Here is a 19907-nt window from a genome sequence, read left to right on the forward strand (position 1 = left end):
ACAAATAGTGGGCCATAGAAAGCCTATTAATTTTTTTGGTTGATTTGGGTTCTAAATTCTACCTGAAAAAATCAATAAATCAATCAGTGGGAGATAAATATTGGCCTCTGGGCTTGTGTGCCACTCCTGACTCCTGTGTGCGTCCTCTCTCACTCAGTGGGCTCTAGAAAGCCTATTTTTTGTTTTATTTGTGTTCTAAATTCTCCCTGAAAAAATCATTTTATTTTATTTGGTTTCTAAATTATTCCTGAAAAAAATCATTTTTTTTTTTTTTCTAAAGTCTCCCTGAAAAAAAAAAAAAAAAAAAATCAGTGGGAGATTAACCCCTTACCGGCATCGGACGTACTATACCGTCCGATGCCGGCTCCCCTGCTTTGATGCAGGGCTCCGCGGTGAGCCCGCACCAAAGCCGGGACATGTCAGCTGTTTTGAACAGCTGACATGTGCCCGTAATAGGCGCGGGCAGAATCGCGATCTGCCCGCACCTATTAACTAGTTAAATGCCGCTGTCAAACGCAGACAGCGGCATTTAACTACCGCTTCCGGCCGGGCGGCCGGAAATGACGTCATCGCCGACCCCCATCACATGATCGGGGGTCGGCGATGCTTGTGAATGGTAACCATAGAGGTCCTTGAGACCTCTATGGTTACTGATTGCCCGTCGCTGTGAGCGCCACCCTGTGGTCGGCGCTCACAGCACACGTGCAATTCTGCTACATAGCAGCGATCAGCAGATCGCTGCTATGTAGCAGAGCCGATCGGGTTGTGCCTGCTTCTAGCCTCTCATGGAGGCTATTGAAGCATGGCAAAAGTAAAAAAAAAAAAGTTTAAAAAATGTGAAAAAAATAAAAAAACATAAAAGTTTAAATCACCCCCCTTTCGCCCCAATCAAAATAAATCAATAAAAAAAATATCAAATCTACGCATATTTGGTATCGCCGCGCTCAGAATCGCCCGATCTATCAATTAAAAAAAAGTATTAACCTGATCGCTAAACAGCGTAGCGGGAAAAAAACTCGAAACGCCAGAATTACGTTTTTTTGGTCGCCGCGACATTGCATTAAAATGCAATAACAGGCGATCAAAAGAACGTATCTGCACCGAAATGCTATCATTAAAAACGTCATCTCGGCACACAAAAAATAAGCCCTCAACCGACCCCAGATGATGAAAAATGGAGACGCTACGAGTATCGGAAAATGGCGCAATTTTTTTTTTTTTTTTTTAGCAAAGTTTGGAATTTTTTTTCACCACTTAGATAAAAAATAACCTAGTCATGTTTGGTGTCTATGAACTCGTAATGACCTGGAGAATCACAATGGCAGGTCATTTTTAGCATTTAGTGAACCTAGCAAAAAAGCCAAACAAAAAACCAATGTGGGATTGCACTTTTTTTGCAATTTCACCGCACTTGGAATTTTTTTCCCGTTTTCTAGTACACGACATGCTAAAACCAATGATGTCGTTCAAAAGCACAACTCGTCCCGCAAAAAATAAGCCCTCACATGGCCAAATTGACGGAAAAATGAAAAAGTTATGGCTCTGGGAAGGAGGGGAGCGAAAAACGAACACGGAAAAACGAAAAATCCCCCGGTCATGAAGGGGTTAATATTGCCCTTTCTGCTTGTGTGCCAGTCTTGACTCCTGGGTGTGCCATCTCTCTCTCTCCAATTGTGGGCCATAGAAAGCCTATTAATTTTTTTGCTTGATTTGGGTTCCAAAATCTACCTGAAAAAATCACTAAATCAATCAGTGGGAGATAAATATTGGCCTCTGGGCTTGTGTGCCACTCCTGACTCCTGTGTGCGTCCTCTCTCACTCAGTGGGCCCTAGAAAGCCTATTTTTTGTTTTATTTGTTTTCTAAATTCTCCCTGAAAAAATCATTTTATTTTATTTGGTTTCTAAATTATTCCTGAAAAAAATCATTTTTTTTGTATTTTTTTTTCTAAAGTCTCCCTGAAAAAAACAAACAAAAACAAATCAGTGGGAGATTAATATTGCCCTTTCTGCTTGTGTGCCAGTCTTGACTCCTGGGTGTGCCATCTCTCTCTCTCCAATTGTGGGCCATAGAAAGCCTATTAATTTTTTTGCTTGATTTGGGTTCCAAAATCTACCTGAAAAAATCACTTAATCAATCAGTGGGAGATAAATATTGGCCTCTGGGCTTGTGTGCCACTCCTGACTCCTGTGTGCATCCTCTCTCACTCAGTGGGCCCTAGAAAGCCTATTTTTTGTTTTATTTGTTTTCTAAATTCTCCCTGAAAAAATCATTTTATTTTATTTGGTTTCTAAATTATTCCTGAAAAAAATCATTTTTTTTGTATTTTTTTTTTCTAAAGTCTCCCTGAAAAAAAAAAAAAAAAACCAAATCAGTGGGAGATTAATATTGCCCTTTCTGCTTGTGTGCCAGTCTTGACTCCTGGGTGTGCCATCTCTCTCTCTCCAATTGTGGGCCATAGAAAGCCTATTAATTTTTTTGCTTGATTTGGGTTCCAAAATCTACCTGAAAAAATCACTTAATCAATCAGTGGGAGATAAATATTGGCCTCTGGGCTTGTGTGCCACTCCTGACTCCTGTGTGCGTCCTCTCTCACTCAGTGGGCCCTAGAAAGCCTATTTTTTGTTTTATTTGTTTTCTAAATTCTCCCTGAAAAAATCATTTTATTTTATTTGGTTTCTAAATTATTCCTGAAAAAAATCATTTTTTTTGTATTTTTTTTTCTAAAGTCTCCCTGAAAAAAACAAACAAAAACAAATCAGTGGGAGATTAATATTGCCCTTTCTGCTTGTGTGCCAGTCTTGACTCCTGGGTGTGCCATCTCTCTCTCTCCAATTGTGGGCCATAGAAAGCCTATTAATTTTTTTGCTTGATTTGGGTTCCAAAATCTACCTGAAAAAATCACTTAATCAATCAGTGGGAGATAAATATTGGCCTCTGGGCTTGTGTGCCACTCCTGACTCCTGTGTGCATCCTCTCTCACTCAGTGGGCCCTAGAAAGCCTATTTTTTGTTTTATTTGTTTTCTAAATTCTCCCTGAAAAAATCATTTTATTTTATTTGGTTTCTAAATTATTCCTGAAAAAAATCATTTTTTTTGTATTTTTTTTTTCTAAAGTCTCCCTGAAAAAAAAAAAAAAAAACCAAATCAGTGGGAGATTAATATTGCCCTTTCTGCTTGTGTGCCAGTCTTGACTCCTGGGTGTGCCATCTCTCTCTCTCCAATTGTGGGCCATAGAAAGCCTATTAATTTTTTTGCTTGATTTGGGTTCCAAAATCTACCTGAAAAAATCACTTAATCAATCAGTGGGAGATAAATATTGGCCTCTGGGCTTGTGTGCCACTCCTGACTCCTGTGTGCGTCCTCTCTCACTCAGTGGGCCCTAGAAAGCCTATTTTTTGTTTTATTTGTTTTCTAAATTCTCCCTGAAAAAATCATTTTATTTTATTTGGTTTGTAAATTATTCCTGAAAAAAATCATTTTTTTTGTATTTTTTTTTTCTAAAGTCTCCCTGAAAAAAAAAAGAAAAATCAAATCAGTGGGAGATTAATATTGCCCTTTCTGCTTGTGTGCCAGTCTTGACTCCTGGGTGTGCCATCTCTCTCTCTCCAATTGTGGGCCATAGAAAGCCTATTAATTTTTTTGCTTGATTTGGGTTCCAAAATCTACCTGAAAAAATCACTAAATCAATCAGTGGGAGATAAATATTGGCCTCTGGGCTTGTGTGCCACTCCTGACTCCTGTGTGCGTCCTCTCTCACTCACTGGGCCCTAGAAAGGCTATTTTATGTTTTATTTGTTTTCTAAATTCTCCCTGAAAAAATCATTTCATTTTATTTGGTTTATAAATTCTTCCTTAAAAAATCATTTTTTTTTTTTTTTTTCTAAAGTCTCCTTTTTAAAAAAAAACACAAATCAGTGGGAGATTAATATTTACATTTGCGCTTCAGTGACAGTCCTGCGTGTGTGGCATCTCTCTCATTTGTTGCCACCAACAACAGAGTGTGTAACATTGTGCCTGATTTTCGTTGTGGTCTCACCCACCTGTAAAGGGGTAGCTAAATCATACTGAAGTTATAGCTCACCGTGTAAGTTGTGTGACTGCAACAAATACCGTTAGTTTGGTAACGTTTTTAAAACAATGAGGAAGTCTGGTGGAATAGGTCGTGGCCGGGGGCGTTCATTGTCAGCTGGTAATGAGGGTAGTGGTAGTGGTGGAGCATCAGGTGGTCGTGGGAAAAAAAATATTGCACCTAAGTCTGGAGCTGTGGAGCCAGGTTCGTCGTCTGGCTACACAAGGCCTCGAACGCTCCCTTTTCTGGGAGTAGGAAAACCGCTTTTAAAGCCGGAGCAGCAAGAGCAAGTTTTGGCTTATCTTGCTGACTCAGCCTCTAGCTCTTTTGCCTCCTCTCGTGAAACTGGTAAAAGTAAAAGCAGCGCGTCGTTAGTGGATGTTCACGGTCAGGGACAAGTCGCTTCCTTGTCCTCTTCAGCAAAAACAACAACAGAGAAGAATGCAGCAGGCGACACAACGGGTTACTCCATGGAGCTCTTTACACATACCGTCCCTGGCTTAGAAAGTGAAGCAGTTAACAGTCCATGCCCATTACAAGTTGAATCTGACATGGAGTGCACTGATGCACAGCCACAGCCAGACTACTATGCTGGTCCTTTGACTCAGACCACAACATTGCCCTCGCAGGGTGCTGATCAAGAATCAGACCCTGATGAGACTATGTTGCCCCATCACGAACGCTATACCACCGACCGACAAGGTGACACAGACAAAGTTGCACACGAGCTACAAGAAGAGGTAATAGATGACCCAGTTCTTGACCCCGATTGGCAGCCATTGGGGGAACAGGGTGCAGGCGGCAGCAGTTCTGAAGCGGAGGAGGAGGGGCCGCAGCAGGCATCAACATCGCAACAGGTTCCATCTGCCGGGCCCGTATCTTGCCCAAAACGCGTGGCAAAGTCAAAACCTGTTGGAGGACAGCGTGGCCATCCGGTTAAAGCTCAGTCTGCAATGCCTGAAAAGGTATCCGATGCTAGAAAGAGTGCAGTCTGGCATTTTTTTAAACAACATCCAATTGATCAGCGCAAAGTCATCTGTCAAAAATGTTCAACTACCTTAAGCAGAGGGCAGAATCTGAAAAGTCTCAATACAAGTTGCATGCATAGACATTTAACCACCATGCATTTGCAAGCTTGGACTAACTACCAAACGTCCCTTAAGGTTGTAGCACCCTCGGCCAATGAAGCTAGTCATCAACGCAACATCCCTTCCGGCAGTGTAGGGCCACCAATTTCTGCACCACCTGCAGTATCTGTGCAGGTTTATTTGCCAGGCCAAAGAAGTCAGGGTCAGGGAATCACCAGTTTCGTAGTAGGAAACACTGCATCTAGGGCACCGGCGGCAACAATACCATCTCCCACCGTCTCTCAGTCTGCCATGTCCACCGGCACCCCCGCTAGTTCCACGATCTCCAGCTCTCCAGTCCAGCTCACCCTACATGAGACTATGGTTAGAAAAAGGAAGTACTTAGCCTCGCATCCGTGTACACAGGGTTTGAACGCCCACATAGCTAGACTAATCTCGTTAGAGATGATGCCCTACCGGTTAGTTGAAAGCGAAGCTTTCAAAGCCCTGATGGACTACGCTGTACCACGCTACGAGCTACCCAGTCGACACTTTTTTTCCAGAAAAGCCATCCCAGCCCTCCACCAGCATGTTAAAGAGCGCATCGTCCATGCACTCAGGCAATCTGTGAGCACAAAGGTGCACCTGACAACAGATGCATGGACCAGTAGGCATGGCCAGGGACGTTACGTGTCCATCACGGCACACTGGGTAAATGTGGTGGATGCAGGGTCCACAGGGGACAGCAAGTTTGGGACAGTTCTGCCTAGCCCACGGTCTAGGAAACAGTTGGCTGTAGCCATTCGCACCCCCTCCTCCTCCTCCTCCTGCAGAAGCGAGACCTCGTCCACAGACCGCAGTCGCACAACCACTCCATCCGCAGCTGCCACTGTTGCACACCAGGTCTCCCATTATGGGGCAGCTACTGGCAAACGTCAGCAGGCTGTATTGGCTATGAAGTGTTTGGGCGACAACAGACACACCGCTGAAGTTCTGTCCAAATTCTTGCAGAAAGAAACGCAGTCGTGGCTGGGCACTGTAGATCTTGAGGCAGGCAAGGTAGTGAGTGATAACGGAAGGAATTTCATGGCTGCCATCTCCATTTCCCAACTGAAACACATTCCTTGCCTGGCTCACACCTTAAACCTGGTGGTGCAGTGCTTCCTGAAAAGTTATCCGGGGTTATCCGACCTGCTCCTCAAAGTGCGTGGACTTTGCTCACATATCCGCCGTTCGCCCGTACACTCCAGCCGTATGCAGACCTATCAGCGTTCTTTGAACCTATCCCAGCATCGCCTAATCATAGACGTTTCAACAAGGTGGAACTCAACACTGCACATGCTTCAGAGACTGTGTGAACAGAGGCGGGCTGTTATGTTTTTGTGGGAGGATACACATACACGAGCAGGCAGTAGGATGGCAGACATGGAGTTGTCAGGTGTGCAGTGGTCGAAGATTCAAGACATGTGTCAAGTCCTTCAGTGTTTTGAGGAATGCACACGGCTGGTTAGTGCAGACAACGCCATAATAAGCATGAGCATCCCCCTAATGCGTCTGCTGATGCAAAGTTTGACGCACATAAAGGATCAGGCGTCTGCAGCTGAGGAAGAGGAAAGCCTTGATGACAGTCAGCCATTGTCTGGCCAGGGCAGTGTACAGGACGAGGTAGCGGGCGAAGAGGAGGAGGAGGACGAGGAGGATGATGGGATGATTATATTTTTAATGAGGAAGCTTTTCCGGGGCCAGTGGAAATTGTTGGCGCGGCAAGGCCGTGTTCTGGTTTTTGGAGGGACACAAGTGACGTGGATTTGCCTGAAACTGCCCCTCAACCAAGCACAACCACAGATTTGAGAACTGGAACTTTGGCCCACATGGCGGATTATGCCTTACGTATCCTCAAAAGGGACACACGCATAACAAAAATGATGAACGATGACGATTACTGGTTGGCCTGCCTCCTTGATCCTCGCTATAAAGGCAAATTGCAAAATATAATGCCACATGAGAACTTGGAACTAATATTAGCAACCAAACAATCAACTCTTGTTGACCGTTTGCTTCTGGCATTCCCTGCACACAGCGCCCGTGATCGTTCTAACACGAGCTGCAGGGGCCAGCAGACCAGAGGTGTTAGAGGGGCAGAAATCAGAAGTGTCGTTGGCCAGAGGGGTTTTCTGACCAGGTTGTGGAGTGATTTTGCTATGACCGCAGACAGGACAGGTACTGCAGCATCAATTCAAAGTGACAGGAGACAACATTTGTCCAGTATGGTTACTAACTATTTTTCATCCCTTATCGACGGTCTCCCTCAACCGTCATTCCCATTTGATTACTGGGCATCAAAATTAGACACCTGGCCAGAATTGGCAGAATATGCATTGCAGGAGCTTGCTTGCCCGGCAGCTAGTGTCCTATCAGAAAGAGTATTCAGTGCTGCAGGTTCAATACTAACAGAAAAAAGGACTTGTCTGGCTACCCAAAATGTAGATGATCTAACCTTCATTAAAATGAACCACAACTGGATTTCGAAATCTTTTGCCCCACCTTGCCCGGCTGACACCTAGCTTTCCTATGTAAAGGTCTTGCCTGTGGACTATTCTGAACGACTTTTCCAATCTCGTAATTTGCAGCACCTGATTGTCCAGCATCCGACATGTTAACACCTCCCTAAATGGCCAAAGTCCCCACACGGGGCCGTGGTATCGCCACTTGGCGCCAGCACCCGTGAGAGTACTGTTTGTCTGAAGAGGTGGGTGTGCCCGCTTTTGGTCGACTGCACTGCCACTAGGTCCCTCATAGTACAATAAAGTGTCTGGCGGTGGTGGTGCGCACCCAACGTCAGACACACCGTTGTAATATGAGGGGCCCTGGGCCTGTACCGCCGGCCACAAGACAGTCCCCCCCCCAGGTCAAACAGTGCTCTACCACTTGCAAAATTTTCTCTCACAGCTCCACCAATGTTTAGTCTATGCGCTGACATCCTTCAATGCCTGGCACTGTCAATACCATTGTATTGACATTTTTCTTATGTTAGGCCTTCGAAGCCTGTCTGCGGTCACTCCTTCCACTAGGCCTCCACTGACCTGTCTACTGCTGCCCGGGTTCCCCTGGAACCAATTTTAAATTGCCTACAGCCAGCCCAATTTATTATGTTAGGGCTTCGAAGCCTGTCTGCGGTCCCTCCTTCCACTAGGCCTCCACTGACCTGTCTACTGCCGCCCGTGTTCCCCTGGAACCAATTGTAAATTGCCTACAGCCAGGCCAATTTATTATGTTAGGGCTTCGAAGCCTGTCTGCGGTCCCTCCTTCCACTAGGCCTCCACTGACCTGTCTACTGCTGCCCGGGTTCCCCTGGAACCAATTTTAAATTGCCTACAGCCAGCCCAATTTATTATGTTAGGGCTTCGAAGCCTGTCTGCGGTCCCTCCTTCCACTAGGCCTCCACTGACCTGTCTACTGCTGCCCGTGTTCCCCTGGAACCAATTTTAAATTGCCTACAGCCAGCCCAATTTATTATGTTAGGGCTTCGAAGCCTGTCTGCGGTCCCTCCTTCCACTAGGCCTCCACTGACCTGTCTACTGCTGCCCGTGTACCCCTTGAACCAACATCAGAAAATATAAAAATAAGTATTTTGCTTATAAAAAAGAAAATACTGGAGAGATATCAAATGCAGACATTTTAACATTAAAAACAAACACATACAACAAAAATCTGGTACAGTACTAAAAATGGCCACCAGCTACAATAACTTTCTCCTGCAAGTAGTTAACTGAAAGTTTTTTTCAATTTAAAACACAGATATGGCATCCACCGAGTGTTGTCCTGTCGCGTCTTCTTTATATTATTGCCAAGAAGATGCAAAACAATGAAAATAATAAAATCATTATTTACCAAAAAAATAGAGTAAGTCAAAACAACATTGCAAATAAACATTCATTACAAATAAAGAAGCAGGGCGCGTCCGAGGGTGAGTATATACCTAATAAGAATATAATCACCCTCGGACGCGCCCTGCTTCTTTCCGACAGCCTTCCTTCCTAAGAATCAGCCCTTCCGTGGTGTAGAGAGAGGGCTTGTTACACTCCAAGGTGTTCCCCAGGTTGCCTTTCCTGAGCTTCGATCTTCATGCTCTCGTTTAGTAGTTGTTGGAAACTACACTGCATTAGGCCTACAAATTGGGTGTGGGGTGTAGAGAGATGGTGTGTTCCACTCCAAGGTGTTCTCCAGGTTGCCTTTCCTGAGCTTCGATCTTCCGGCTCTCGTTTAGTAGTTGTTGGAAACTACGCTGCATTAGGCCTACAAATTGGGTATGGGGTGTAGAGAGATGGTGTGTTCCACTCCAAGGTGTTCCCCAGGTTTCCTCGCCAATGCTTCGATCTTCATGCTCTCGTTTAGTAGTTGTTGGAAACTACGCTGCATTAGGCCTACAAATTGGGTATGGGGTGTAGAGAGATGGTGTGTTCCACTCCAAGGTGTTCTCCAGGTTGCCTTTCCTGAGCTTCGATCTTCCGGCTCTCGTTTAGTAGTTGTTGGAAACTACGCTGCATTAGGCCTAAAAATTGGGTATGGGGTGTAGAGAGATGGTGTGTTCCACTCCAAGGTGTTCTCCAGGTTGCCTTTCCTGAGCTTCGATCTTCCGGCTCTCGTTTAGTAGTTGTTGGAAACTACGCTGCATTAGGCCTACAAATTGGGTATGGGGTGTAGAGAGATGGTGTGTTCCACTCCAAGGTGTTCCCCAGGTTTCCTCGCCAATGCTTCGATCTTCATGCTCTCGTTTAGTAGTTGTTGGAAACTACGCTGCATTAGGCCTACAAATTGGGTATGGGGTGTAGAGAGATGGTGTGTTCCACTCCAAGGTGTTCTCCAGGTTGCCTTTCCTGAGCTTCGATCTTCCGGCTCTCGTTTAGTAGTTGTTGGAAACTACGCTGCATTAGGCCTACAAATTGGGTATGGGGTGTAGAGAGATGGTGTGTTCCACTCCAAGGTGTTCCCCAGGTTTCCTCGCCAATGATTCGATCTTCATGCTCTCGTTTAGTAGTTGTTGGAAACTACGCTGCATTAGGCCTACAAATTGGGTATGGGGTGTAGAGAGATGGTGTGTTCCACTCCAAGGTGTTCTCCAGGTTGCCTTTCCTGAGCTTCGATCTTCCGGCTCTCGTTTAGTAGTTGTTGGAAACTACGCTGCATTAGGCCTACAAATTGGGTATGGGGTGTAGAGAGATGGTGTGTTCCACTCCAAGGTGTTCCCCAGGTTTCCTCGCCAATGCTTCGATCTTCATGCTCTCGTTTAGTAGTTGTTGGAAACTACGCTGCATTAGGCCTACAAATTGGGTATGGGGTGTAGAGAGATGGTGTGTTCCACTCCAAGGTGTTCTCCAGGTTGCCTTTCCTGAGCTTCGATCTTCCGGCTCTCGTTTAGTAGTTCTTGGAAACTACACTGCATTAGGCCTACAAATTGGGTATGGGGTGTAGAGAGATGGTGTGTTCCACTCCAAGGTGTTCTCCAGGTTGCCTTTCCTGAGCTTCGATCTTCCGGCTCTCGTTTAGTAGTTCTTGGAAACTACACTGCATTAGGCCTACAAATTGGGTATGGGGTGTAGAGAGATGGTGTGTTCCACTCCAAGGTGTTCTCCAGGTTGCCTTTCCTGAGCTTCGATCTTCCGGCTCTCGTTTAGTAGTTCTTGGAAACTACACTGCATTAGGCCTACAAATTGGGTATGGGGTGTAGAGAGATGGTGTGTTCCACTCCAAGGTGTTCTCCAGGTTGCCTTTCCTGAACTTCTATCTTCAGGCTTTCATTAAATTGTGGTTAAACGGAACAACTGCATTTGGCGTACTAGTTGGTTTGGGGCCTACTATCGGTGTCTGCCACTCCTTGCTGTTCTCCTGGTTTCCTGTCCTGAAATTCCGTTTTCAGGCGCTCGTTAAGTAGTTGTTAATGTTAGACTGCATTTGGCCTACTAGTTGGGTTGGGGCCTACTATCGGTGTCTGCCACTCCTTGCTGTTCTCCTCCACTGAACAAAGCTGTGCCGCCTGTTTACTACGGTTGCCAATTTTGAACTGCATTTCGACTACTTACTGATTTGGGCCTACTCTCTGTGTCAGCCTCTCATTCCAGTTGTCCTCCACTGCAATGCCCCCTGGTTATTCCTGTGTTACCAATTTTGAACTGCATTTAGCCAACTTTATTCTTTGGGCCTATATCTGTGTTTCCTCCTCATCCTGCCCATTGCCCAGCCAGTGATAGATGAGTCTGCTGGTACATTGACCCATAACGCAACATTCCCCGTGCACGCTACACAACAACATTGTGACCCTGCTGAAAGTCAGGTTGCTCTTCCCGCATACCATACCACCTTACACGGGGACAAAGAGGAAGGTGCAGATGAAAGTGCAGGTTCCTTCATCAGGTGGGGGGAGGAATACTAGTTGGCGACGTCACTGGCACAGGGCCTCTCATAGTACGCAAAAGTGTTGCTGCCAGTGGGAGGCGCCCCCGCCGTGCAAACACACCGCTGTACTTTGAGGGGCCCTGTGCCAGTGCCAATGCCAACGAGTGGGCCCCCCCTGCTTGCTCAGGTTCACAGCACTTGCAAGGTTGAAATACTTACCTCTCCCTGCTCCACTGCCGTGACGTGGTCCAGATTTCCTGGGCCCACTAATTACTTGAACCAGCCCTACCCACCACAACTTTAGCCAAATGACCCCCAATTTCAAATGCCTTCCAATTATTATAAGGTAAATTACGCTTGACAAGCTTCATTAAGAAGAATGGATGGTTTTGACATTAAAATGGGCACTCTAGGTGTTTTCCTGGCCCCCACTCACTGCCGACTATGCTGCCCCATTGACTTGCATTGGGTTTCGTGTTTCGGTCGATCCCGACTTTACGTCATAATCGGCCGATTTCACTCGACCCGACTTTTGAGATAGTCGGGTTTCGCGAAACCCGGCTCGACTCTAAAAAGGTCAAGGTCGCTCAACTCTAGTTATTATCAAATCACTGTATGTGCTCTGATTGCTGGCACACTGTGTCACTGACACTGACACCAGTGACACAGTGTGCCAGCAATCAGAGCACATACAGTGATGTGATAATAACCCAAAAACAATAGAATGAGCTCTGAGACGTGGAATCTACATACATACATACCTGGCTCGACTCTAAAAAGGTCAAGGTCGCTCAACTCTAGTGACCAGGACTAGCTGCAGGTTTAATTATCAGGGACTCAATTTTATAGAATTCTTGGAGAACCCCTTTAATGATGTGCACAGACTTCACATTCTGTCAGTGTTCCACCTGCTCAATCATGTCGTTCTCCAATTACTGAACTTTGCTTTCTTTTAGTCCTTTCTCCGAAGCTGTCACCTGTGACGCTTACATACCTCCTTCTCTACAAGACCCCCTCTTTGGGTAATTTTGGCATGCTGGTTCAGAGTAGATCATGCATGTAAAACACTATAGTACTGAAGTTGGGTTCCCCTTTTTATAAAGAAGTCAAATAGTGAACTGTGCACTTCAATTTTTAATGCGAACATTTGTTTCCCATTATAAAATATTTATAATATTTCTGTATGAATCAGACCACAAATTGAAGCAGTGGTAGCCAAACAAAATGGACACACCTGGAAAAGTATAAACATGACTCTTGGCATAGAAAGTAATTTAAAAAAAAGGCTATATATGTAGAGCTTCTTTTGGGATGTAAGAGACAGCACGGGTTCAATAGAAAAAAATACTGCTAAGCTCAAGGGTCCTGGTAAAATAAGGGACAAAATCACAACATGATTGTATCGATTTGTAGGAACCTATTAAGTAGAACTGTCATGTGTTCCAAAAAAAATCACAGATTTTATTAATTCAGAAGTGTATTGTTATCGTTTCCAGGAATTTATTCCATTTTCTGCAGCTGTTCTTCTCAGAGGCCAGAGTCATATTTTTCAAGAGCGCCCAAAATTTAGTCACGTGACAGCAAAGTGATAACACATTGCAGCATTTTTATCTCTACCGCTACATTGGTTTTCTAGTGTGGGGACATTATATTGTAATTCCGAGAAATTATTATTCGCAGTTAAAACCGAAATCATTTTGAAAATAATTAGATCCATTTTCAGAATATTACATGTCACTGGAGAGTATTGTTTAGGCAGTTTTCATTTTTCAAGAGAAGAAAAGGTTTATTTTCTTGCTTATGATTTGTCTGATAACTGAATAAAAAAAAAGTTGAAATATAATTTGTATAAACCCTAGTCTGTACTTTGCTGCTATTCCTTGCCCATCAGACTTAAAAATATTAAAAGAAAAATACATTTAAAAAGTGCACACTTTGGGTTGCATCTGCGCAGCTTGCCTCCTGTCCTCCACAATAAATGCTATTCCTAAAAAACGATAGAAAGAAAATTAAAAATTAAAGAACAAGACACCGCTCCCCAAAAAATGTTTGACTTCTGCCAAATGGGTCAATAAATCACTTAACATTTTTACTTTCCTTCAATTTTTAGTGTTACCATTTTCATCTTATTTTTAGTCCAGTAGGTATGACATCTTGAGTATATATAAGAGGATCAGGAAGTTTGTTCCCTAGAGATGAGCAAATCTTTTGAAATTTAAATTTGCTGAATTTTAAAAAACAAAATCACTTAGTAAATTTGCACAAATCTTATCACTGGATAAATTGTAATTATAAAATACACGTAGGGTAGAGATAAGAGAAAACCTTGCTGATCATAAGAGTTTACACTCTACAGACAAAAGAAAAAGAGAGGACCCCACAGACCATTAGAGCTTACACTCTACAGTGGAGAGAGACTAAACCAGTGAGTCTAGAGATGGAAAATGAAATCTAAGATCTGGGAACCGCTGATCTGTGATGACCTAGGTACTGCCCACCACTGTACAAGGTGTGATAATCCGTAAGATGCCAGAGTTGCAGGAAATTATGGGGAGGCTCACACAAAATGATGTTAGCTTACTTTATGAGCAGTGTTGGAAAGGGTGCCGGGAAAGGTTTTTTTTTTGTGAACCAAATCTCAACATTCGAATTTGCTTGAAAATGGGTTTCAGGAAATTTAACTCGAACTTGAACTGCACGGATCGATCTATTTATTTCTACTGTTAGCCAGTTAGAGCTGTGCCTAATCAACGTGAGCAAGTTTGCAATTGAATGATTACTTTAAGTGGTCTATGCTTGTAGTTGCAACTTTTCCTAAAGAACTAATCTCACCATTTTAGAGACATAATCATTGCAGTGACAAAAGTCCTTGACATGGTCACCAACTGAACTGAAATTGGTGATTATGAAACATTAAGAGAACTGCAAATACTTTATTTGCACGTTGAATTCATTTCAGGGCTAAGTGATACTTTCCTAAGAAAAAACTTTGAAGCGTGGATTTTGTTTTGCAGAATTCAGCCACAATTTAAGTAAACAACCCACACTAAAGACCCATCATGATAGTTCTGTCCCAATACACTATCATGTAAACTGCTGCACATAGCATATTTACACATATTTACACAGGGCTATGCGCTGCTGACAACGATAATTTTTATGCAAGTATAAAAATCATTGCACTCACCAAATTATACTCATTTATTGGACAATGCATTGTTAAGATGAGTTAATAATTGGAAAAGAGTGTTCCTATGAACACTCGTTCACTGCATTGACTTGTCAAAATGAGCCATTCGAATGGTTTGAGAAAGGAGTGTCTGGCTTGCTCTAAGAAACTTTTATTTTGTGAAAAAGATAAAAGAGAATAAAAAAATAGTTTCAACTTCTTTAAGACTAAACATTGATGTTACTATATTACTTAAGGTACTGTCACACTAGACGATATCGCTAGCGATCCGTGACGTTGCAGCGTCCTCGCTAGCGATATCGTCCAGTGTGACAGGCAGCAGCGATCAGGCCCCTGCTGGGAGATCGCTGGTCGGGGAAGAAAGTCCAGAACTTTATTTCGTCGCTGGACTCCCCGTAGACATCGCTGAATCGGCATGTGTGACACCGATTCAGCGATGTCTTTGCTGGTAACCAGGGTAAACATCGGGTAACTAAGCGCAGGGCCGCGCTTAGTAACCCGATGTTTACCCTGGTTACCATCCTAAAAGTAAAAAAACAAACAGTACATACTTACCTACAGCCGTCTGTCCTCCAGCGCTGTGCTCTGCTCTCCTCCTGCTCTGGCTGTGAGCGTCGGTCAGCCGGAAAGCAGAGCGGTGATGTCACCGCTCTGCTTTCTGGCTGCCCGGAGCTCACAGCCAGACCAGAGAAGCAGAGCGCCGAGGACAGACAGCGGTAGGTAAGTATGTAGCGTTTGTTTTTTTACTTTTTAGGATGGTAACCAGGGTAAACATCGGGTTACTAAGCGCGGCCCTGCGCTTAGTTACCCGATGTTTACCCTGGTTACCGGGGACCTCGGGATCGTTGGTCGCTGGAGAGCTGTCTGTGTGACAGCTCTCCAGCGACCAAACAGCGACGCTGCAGCAATCCGGATCGTTGTCGGTATCGCTGCAGCGTCGCTATGTGTGACGGTACCTTTAGACATTTTTGGATCTCCCTTGGTTTCAAAAACATAAACAACAAAAATAAAACAAACAGCGCTGTTAGACAATGTCCTATCCCAATCTAGAAGTTTGGTCAACAGGAATTAACACAGATACAATGGACTGTGCCAAGATGCTATCATCCAGGCTGGGAAATGAGCTGCTGCGAGCACAGCATCAGTGACTAGCGGAGATATCATAGAGGTTTCTGCTGGTCACTGAGACTGCATACTGATGATGAATACTCCCATCAGCCGCTCCTGCTCTCACTGATATTAGCACCAGCAGGCATTGGCTGATGGGAACGGTAGTCCCATCAGCTGACATCAGTGACCTGAGGTAAACATTATACCTCCAATCACTGCTGCGCCCTAGCGCTGTCTTTTGACAGAGTGGGAACGGCTGTCTGACTGGTGGTGATGATTTTTCCACCATTCAGAAGTGGTGTTTGATTCACTGTCATGCACATGACAGCATGGCAAACAATGGATGCTTAGGCCCCCATTTAAATGAAAGGGGTTCTGGTACCTAAACCCAAACTTTTTTTTTTAACTGTTCGGCCAAACCCGTCGTACCCCAACATTCAGGTGTCCATCCATCTCCACTCAAATGCCATCCAAGTGGTGTCCATTTTTCACACACTGTTAGATAGGAGAAGTTTGGGAACCCTCCATCAGTTTTTTTTTGAGCGGATGAGAAGAGCAGATGAAACTAATGGTAACATCTGATTCACTGACTAAGGCTACTTTCACACTAGTGTCGGATTCGGCCCATCGCATTGCGTCAGGCCGAGATTCCGGCGCTAGCATTTGTTGTGCCGCACAACGGGTGCAGCGGATGCATTTCTCCTGCGCATCCGCTGCCCCATTGTGAGGTGCGGGGAGATGGGGGCGGAGTTCCGGCCGCGCATGCGCGGTCGGAAAGAGCGGTCCGTAGACTGCAAAAAACGTTACATTTAATGTTTTTTGCTCCCGGCGGTCCGCCACAACACGGCGCAACCGTCGCAAGACGGTTGCGACGTGTGTCAATACGTCGCAATGCGTCAGTAATGTAACTCTATGGGGCAAAAACGCATCCTGCAAACAACTTTGCAGGATGCGTTTTTTCCCCTAAACGATGCATTGTGACATATTAAAAAAACGCCAGTGTGAAAGTAGCCTAAACTGTTATAACACTGATGAAACGTGGACCGTTTTTTGCATGCAAGAAAAATGATTGATGTGTAAATGAGCCCGAAGTAAGATAATCTTCTGCAACAACTTATCAAGTTAGTGCTTTGTTATGGTAAACTTTGCTACAGCTGCATGTTAACTGACTGCAGTTGAAAGTTTGAGCCTGTGGATGACAGGATCTATGAAGAATTCAATTCAAAAACTTGCCAGAATCTGTCTGGTATGAGTGAAGAAATTACTATTATAATACATCAATATATGTCTAACCAGTTGAAATTGAAAAATGTATAATTGAGCAGTGAACCCTTTTTAATTTTACCCTGTATTAAAGGGGTTGTCCACTACGTGGACCACTCGTTCTTAATCCTCATGTTTGCCCCTTGTAAAATAACATCTATACTCACCTCCGGTGCAGATGCTGTTCAGTGATATTGGCCTTGTCTCTCCCTGGGATTGGGTAACATTGCTATGCTGTGAGAGCCCTGCGGCCAATTAGTGCTGGCTTCACTCTCCCCACATTCGGACAAACACAAACATTCCGAGGAAGTGAGAGCTGCAGTTCACTCATTTCCTCCAGACGTATGTGATTTGTCCGAAGACTAAGACAGTGAAGCCAGCGCTGATTGGCCGCAGTGCCGGCACGGCTTGAACAACACTGGCAACGGAGGGGAGTATAAGTATTATTCTATAAGGGGGAAAAATGAAGATTGAGAAGGGGTAACAATGTTACACAATCCCCAGGAGATTCAGTGCCGACACCGCTGAAATGTTGCCAGCACTGGAGGTGAGTATAAGTGTAATTATTTTACTAGAGGGTAATATAGAGATTAAAAAAGGTGTAGTCCATGTAGTGGACAACCCCATTAAGGCTAAATATTTTCCAACAGATATAGGCATATTATGAAGACAAGACTTGATTCTTTCTATTAAGCAAAACAAAAAGATTAATGGCAAATTCTTTGAAAGCCTCGCATTGTTTTGGATTGTGTGGTGTAAAGCCAATAAACGACCTATGCGGGCTGCACACTGTCCTGGAGTTAAGAGATGCACAATTGTATATATTCACACACTCTGAGACAAGTGTAACATTTGCAAGTAAAAAAAAATGAAATTCCATGCATATTATAGTACAAATCTGATCTACATTTCAGCAAAACGACTTCTTTAAATGTCACAGGCATGAAGCAAAACTATTAAAAAAATCCAGATCATAAAAAACAGGTGTTTATCTTTCATGATTAATGATTGGTTTCAAATAATATAGTAGAGGCAAAGTAAGAACACAGTACACAATGAACATTTTAAAAAGGCCATAGCTAGAAAACAATTTGTTGTAACGTCATTTTTTTCTCCACTAAATCTGTACCAAATTGCAAAGGTCAAATAAGATTTGGGTGTTTTTAAATGCTGACTGGAAGCAGTTTATCAAAGGTTAAGATGTCATGTAGCTTCAGAGTTACGGCAGTAGGAAGTGGTTGTGGAGTGCTAGCTGACCTCAGGCATCTTCTTGACATAGACATTTTGTGACGCTGGACAAGAGGTATGGAGAGACCTAAATATAATTAGAATTGGTTACATTTTAATTTAAAAGTCTATTTTTGAGTTGATTGATCACTTATAGTTTAGCTCATTGGTGCCTCTTTACATTTAGGAGGGGAAAGATTTGTGCAATGAGAAACCATTAATAGTTAACCAATATATTTGGCCCCAGGTCATGCATGGATATTTCAAGGCAATTTTTACCTTTTTTATTTTAGAAGAGAATATATTCCATATATATATTTTTTCAAATAAATACATATATTTTTTTCTAAACTGTTTATCTTTTGAATGTAGTTTATTCTGTTCTTTTCAAAAAAATGTGTTTGCCATCATCAGGCTGGTGTTGATGGCCATCTCTGTATGTCTAGAGATAGCTAGAGATGAGTGAACTTGTTTGGAAAACGTTTGCCAATCTCAAATTCGGCACGAATGTAGCACATTCAGATTCGTGTCGGTTTCCCAAGCATTTTTCCTTAATTTCGGCAAATTCGGTTACAGATTGGTAAATGATCACATTTGCACTAATGCTTTAGATTTTATTTTGTCTAGGATAGTGGTGTTGTATGATGAGAGAGAGGACATGTTTTATGAGGGGAGGGTGTGTCTAGGCCAGAGGACCTGCGGAGTGTAATTTTTTACATTTTTTTGTAATATCTTGATGACCTTATTGATATGTAATATCATTAAGGTCAAAATACCTTAATGACCAGGCCATTTTTTGCAATTCTGACCAGTGTCCCTTTATGAGGCAATAACTCAGGAACACTTCAACAGATCCTATCGATTCTGAGAAAGTTTTTTCAAGACATATTGGGCTTCATGTTAGTCATAAATTTAGGTCAATAATTTTTGCGTTTGTGAAAAAAATCGGGAATTTGGCAAAAATTTTGACAATTTCGCAATTTTCAAATTTTTTATTTTTATTTTGTTAAACCAGAGAGATATGTGACACAAAATAGTTAATACATAACCTTTTCCACATATCTACTTTACATCAGCAACATTTTGGAAACAAATTTTTTTTGTTAGGAAGTTTTAAGGATTTAAAGTTGACCAGCGATTCTCATTTTTACAACAAAATTTACAAAACCATTTTTTTAGGGACCACCTCACATTTGCAGTCAGTGTGAGGGGTCTATATGGCTGAAAATATCCAAAAGTGACACCATTCTAAAAACTGCACCCCTCAAGCTGATCAAAACCACATTCAAGAAGTTTATTAACCCTTCAGGTGTTTCACAGCAGCAGAAGCAACATGGAAGGAAAAAATTAACATTTACCTTTTTAGTCACAAAAATAGTTACATAGTTACATAGTTATTAAGGTTGAAGGAAGACTATAAGTCCATCTAGTTCAACCCATAGCCTAACCTAACATGCCCTAACATGTTGATCCAGAGTAAGGCCAAAAAAACCATGTGGCAAAGAGTAAGCTCCACCTTGGGGAAAAAAAATTCCTTCCCGACTCCACATACGGCAATCAGACTAGTTCCCTGGATCAACGCCCTA

The sequence above is a fragment of the Ranitomeya imitator genome, chromosome 8 (genome assembly GCF_032444005.1).
Source record: "Ranitomeya imitator isolate aRanImi1 chromosome 8, aRanImi1.pri, whole genome shotgun sequence".
Lineage (NCBI taxonomy): Eukaryota > Metazoa > Chordata > Amphibia > Anura > Dendrobatidae > Ranitomeya > Ranitomeya imitator.